The sequence below is a fragment of the Melanotaenia boesemani genome, chromosome 23, assembly GCF_017639745.1.
Source record: "Melanotaenia boesemani isolate fMelBoe1 chromosome 23, fMelBoe1.pri, whole genome shotgun sequence".
In the NCBI taxonomy this organism is placed as follows: Eukaryota; Metazoa; Chordata; class Actinopteri; order Atheriniformes; family Melanotaeniidae; genus Melanotaenia; species Melanotaenia boesemani.
Genome location: NC_055704.1, coordinates 7,524,888 through 7,530,887, shown reverse-complemented (window position 1 = coordinate 7,530,887; position 6,000 = coordinate 7,524,888).

Here is a 6,000-nt window from a genome sequence, read left to right as displayed (position 1 = left end):
AGACCAGAGGATAGCAAGCCCCAAATCCACCCCCCCACCACCAGTCTCCGCCCAGCTGCAGCAGAGTGGGCACCCCCCAGGGCCATCATTTATTGTCTTTGTCAAATAATTGAACTGATAATGGAACGGACCAGTAGACATCACAAGGGCTGACCAAATGCTGGCGGAGGAGATCCGGTGGCCCGGTTCAGACTTCCAGGGATGATCATCAGAGAAGTGGACCAACAGGGCAGTGGAATGAAACTCTGCAGGTAGGAACTCTGCCCTCAATGCAGCTGACGGCCGGGTTTTCTTGTATATATAGAACCGAGCTCTGAACGCTCCTAGACCGAGTTATGGTAAAAATACTCGCATCTGTCTGTCTGTCTGTCTGTCTGTCTGTCTATCTATCTATCTATCTATCTATCTATCTATCTATCTATCTATCTATCTATCTATCTATCTATCTATCTATCTATCTATCTATCTATGTATCTTACACACGTGTGTGTTAAAATAGAGAAATAACAGAACAATGTCAAGAAAAAAAATCATGGAAAATAAAAAGCAGAGGTATAACAATATAAACTAATAATAAATATCTATGTCTGAAAATTAAATTAAAATATGAAATAAAGTAAATCAAGCAAAGTAATTATGGTTGGAAATTTACCAGAAAGAATTTATTTCACTTTCTATATATTTATCATTAAATTAATATTTTTGCTTCATCGTTGCATCCTTTAGCATTTTAATTTACTTATTAATTAACTCATATATTTTTTGCATTTATTTGGATTTTTACTGATTCAGGAGTCAGCAGCATGGCTGGGTTTAAAAAGAGTCGTAGAAGTAAGGATGGGTAAAAACTCAGCAACACACAAGAAACTTTCTACAAATTTTACAATCACATTCCTCAGTTTATAACTACAGATTTAAATTTTTTATCATCTACATTACATTATATCATCAAAAGACAAGGAAAATCCAGAGATATTTGTTTCCATTGCAACATATTCAACACAGGAAATGGTCAGGTTGCACTGCATTACAGATATGATTCTGTTGTGGAACTCACTGCATGGAGCAATTAGTTACATCGTTTTAGGAAACTAAAAACTCAGTTTATTGCATTTCCTTTACTTATATTTTACACTAAGTTTGCCAAAAACAAAAGGTTTAGCCTTTAGGAAATGGGTTGGAAAGAGAAAAAACTAAGAGGAAACAAAGGAATAAACCATTGCTTTATGTTTACATGGAATCTAGAGCACCACAACACAAACAAGTGTAACCTTTATAAGACTTCCGGCTAACTTAAATGCTATGAGCTTGCATTTTGCTTTACCATTAATTTCTCATTACAACCTTCTTTGAGATTTGTTTAGACAGAATATGCAAAAATGCATGATTATACGAACACAGATTTGCATCCTTATGGGGACTTCAGCACAAAAGAGTGTTGGAGTCCCCACAACGTGGCTCTGTAACCAGCTTGTCTCCCCACGAGATACAATACAAACATTGTGTGGTTTCTCTGGCATTTTTAAATCCCCATTAAGATGGCTCTGCACGCCTGGACGGTTTAATAGAAAAATACAGTTTCTGTTCTCTTTTATTTATAATACAGGTCTTTATTTTAAAAAGCTGTTTCCAGCTGAAGTGAGTCAGCTGCAATAACAAGGTGTCCACATCAAATGAAGAAAAGGGGGGAAATTGCTTTTAAAGAGGCCCACAGAGAAACAGCATTAACCTTTTACTACACATGCTGTGTCCATGGGATACAGCAGCAGTGTGACAAAATGGGATAAATGTGAACGTATACCTCTAAATTGGATTCTACTTTTTTGGTACTGTGTTTTTTTTAAACAAAAAACAAAACAAAAAACACCCGAACAGAAAGGTGCCAAGGTAAATTCACAAAAATAGAATTTTGTTTCTCTATTATTATTTTTTTCAACTTTTGATTATTTTTTTTCTTATAGTTCAATAATAAACATTATTATTATTTTTTCTTGCTATTTAATCCATCTTGAATTTGGCAGATAAACTCAGTGGCCACTTCATCACTCCTACTACCGGGTTGGACTCCTTTTCCCTCCAGAACTATCTTAATTCTTGGTGTGATGGATTGAACAAGGTGTTGGAAACATTCCTCAGAGATTTTGCTCCATGCTGACATGACAGCATCACGCAGTTGCTGCAGGTTTGTCGGCTGCATCCATGATGAAAATCTCCCGTTCCACCACATCCCAAAGCTGCTCTACTGGATTGAGATCTGGTGACTGTGGAGGCCGATGGAGTCCAGTGAACTCATCGTCATGTTCTAGAAAGCAGGTGGAGATGATCTGAGCTTTGTGACATGGTGCATTATCCTGCTGGAAGTAGCATCAGAAGATGCTACACTGTGGTCATAAAGGGATGGACATGGTCAGCAACAATACTCAGGTAGGCTGTGCTGGTTAAACCAGGCCACGTTGGTACTAAGGGGCCCAAAGTGGGCCAAGAAAATATCCCCCACACCATTACACCAGCAGCAGCCTGAGGCACTGATCCAAGGCAGGATGGATCCATGTTTTCATGATGTTTTCACCAAATTCTGAGCCTAGCATCTGAATGTGGAGCCGAAATGGAGACTCATCAGACCAGCAACGTTTCTCCATCTTCTATTGTCCAGTGTTGGTGAGTGTGTGTGAATTGTAGCCCATCTGCTTCAAGGTTGGACGTGTTGTGTGTTCAGAGATGCTATTCTGCTTGTCTTAGTTGGAACCAGTGCTTATTTGACTTCCTGTTGCTTTTCTATCATCTCCAACCAGTCTGCCCATTCTCCTCTGACCTCTGACATCAACAAGACATCCTGGTCTAGACAAACTGCTGCTCACTGGATATTTTCTCTTCTTCAGACCTTCTCTGTAAACCCTATACATGGTTGTGTGTGAAAATCCCAGTAAATACTCAGACCAACAACCATGCCACATTCCTTTTTCTGTTTTGAGTAATTTTGTTTATTTTTTGATAAATCTAAATTTAATCTGTGGTCATTTTGCTGTTCTGATTAGTCTTTATCCTGCTTCATTTTCACCCTTTTTTCTCTCAGTGATCGTCTGTGTTGTTACTTGACCTTTTATTTTAATCTATCATCTCTTGTTTTGCCTGTAGTCATTTTCTCTCTTTTTCTGTGATTATTTTTGCACAGCAGTGGTTTTCATGGTGACTTTTTCATGTTGTCTGCTGAGGCTGTGTTAACGTCCTTCTGTGAGAACTATGTGTTCAGTCATGTTTTATACATTAGTAGCCATCATGCATATTTCTTTGTCATGAGTTTGTGGCTAATTTGAGTTTTTGAGCTTTGTTTCATCTCTTTTGGTAAATTATTTTCAAATTTCTGATCATCTGAAGTTTCTTTGTTTTTGCATCAGTAATTCTTTGCATCATTTTATTTGAATGTTTGTGCTCATGCTTGTTGTAGTCTCACTGTGTGCTTACTACACCTTATTGTAATTGTTTTGCATGTTTTTGAAAATTATTTATTTATTTCTTCCAATAATTTATGTTCTTTGTAGTCATTTTAAATGTATTCCCCATCACTGTGTCTTTATGATTGTTTTTATAGTTGTTAAAATGTCTTTGCTGTATTTTAATGAGCTTTTGATTCACTCTTTCAAGGAGAAATGTTGTTCCTGGACTTGTGGACCTTCATGAAAAACATCACATATGAACTTCTCCTGCAGCAACAATCCAAGCTACGACCTTTAAAAAAAAAACCCTCTTGGCTGTAGTGTTCAGAGTCTCAACTGAAAACCAAACTAATAAACCTATAGTGTAGATGCCGTCTGGTATTAGTTTGGAACCAGGACATGCTGTAAACGTGTTTTACAAAAACATGGATACTTACACAGTGACCTTCCTCAGATGTGGGTAATCCAAAAATACTTGTTTACACATACTTTAGTTTTGACTCAAAATTGGCTTTAACATCTGAATATTTCAGGCAGGATTTGCTACAGTCATTACACTTTTTATTTCATCTCGTCTCTCCTCCTTTTATCTTCTGTGACTACTGTGTGCATGCAGTGCTGTGATCTCCTCTCTCTTAGTGTATGTTTAATGTATACTGGCTGTAAAAGTCTTTGCTCCACTGGTCCTCTTTAAGTCCAAACTGAACTGCAGCTGGAGGAAGAGGAGGAGGAGAGCATAAAAATAGACAGAGAGAAAGAGATAAGTCAAGAACAAACAGAGGAAGAAGCTCACTGCTCCACTGCTTGGCTGAGGATGAAGCTGCAAGAGATAAAAGAAAAAAAAAATCATCACCACTAAAAATGCACAGAAACAGAAATTAATAGATAAGAAGAAAGCAGAGCAGACAAAAGAGAGTTGCAGAGGGTTAAGAGGAGCTGATGATAGAGTAAGATGATAAATAAGAATAGTGTAGCGGCAAAAGACGAATCACATTCTGTAGTGACCTCCATTACCCTCCCTGTGCTCTCTCTCTGATGTACCGAGGGAGCGTAGGAGGTATAAAAACATTACATAAAGAAAGTGCAGAGACTGACCGATGTGGATTTCATCAGGTCTTCATTAAGTCGCCATCTGCTGCAAACTCAGATACAGATACTCAAATGTCCATGAAGAGAAGAATGTATATAAATACATACATACATACATATACACACACATATATATATATATATATATATACACACACACACACATACTGGAAAAGTGGCTCCAACAGATACCTAGAGAAACATCAGACATCTCCATCCAGAACAGTGCAGTCCTAAGAACAGCAAAGATACTGCACAGGACCCTCAAACTCCCAGGACTCTGTTAGAGGACCCAAACTTAAGATTAAAAGGAGTTTTTTAATATATATAATTCTTAATCAATACGCTAATCTTATATATTGAAGTCTTTATAAATATAATAATAAACATTCATTTTCTATACTGCTCATTCCAATTCAGGGTCTTGGGGAAACTGGAGCCTATCCCAGCAATTAGAAGGCGAGAGGCAGGCACACCTGGACCGGTCACCTGTCCATCACAGCTCCAATATAGAGACAAATAATCCATCACGCTCACCACTAGGGAGAATCTAAAGTGAACAATGTGGCATGACTTTGGACGAAGAGAACCCACGCATACACGGGGAGAACATGCAAACTCCCCACAGGAAAGCCCTGTTCTGACCCCTCCCCAGCCGAGGCCCCAACCAGGGACCTTCTTGCTCGCTGCTGTGCTAACCACCACACCTCCGTGCAGCCCGAAACATAATCATCCATGCTGTAATTATGCAATGGGAGTCTCTATTTATTTGCATTGTTAAAGACTACTTTTTTTTTCTTTTTTTTTTGACAGTTTTTTTATTGTGCTCCACTTTTCTTCACAGGTGCCTAAACCTTTAAATCAATCAATCTGAATTGTGTAAAGATCATCATATAATTTAAACATGCTATATCAACGGTTATATATCCAGCTAATTCAGTGATAACCTTTACTAAGGTTTTATGCAAAGAGCAAAGACTTGTTTGGCTGATTTTATAGACTTGAAATAAACTTTTTGTCTCGCTTCTTCTGTCAGCTTTTAAGTAAAGGATGAATATAATACCATGGAAAGTCAGTGGAAACTTGCTTCCAGTCTTCCATTAGAAGGTAAGAATTTCATCAGCATTAATAGCGTCTCAGAGGAACAGGAGAAGTTCTCACAAACTAAACCTGCAGTGATTTAATCACAGCAGAGAAGTGAAAAGCCTCTACTCTACCTCACACATGTAATTTGATTTTCTATTTTTGTAATGCATAATTTTCTGAGGAAAAGAGCACTTTTCAGAAGTGAGGTGAGCAGTGACAAAGCCTTTTGAAGAGTTAGCAGTTTAACAGAAAACTTGGGAATTATGTTGAAACTGAAAAGAAATTCAGTTACTCTTAAACCAACTAGTCAGTGTTTTGAGTCACAGTTATTAACATAGATAAAAATCTTTGGAACTGGTTCATAATGAGAGTTTGGAGGACAGTTTGACAA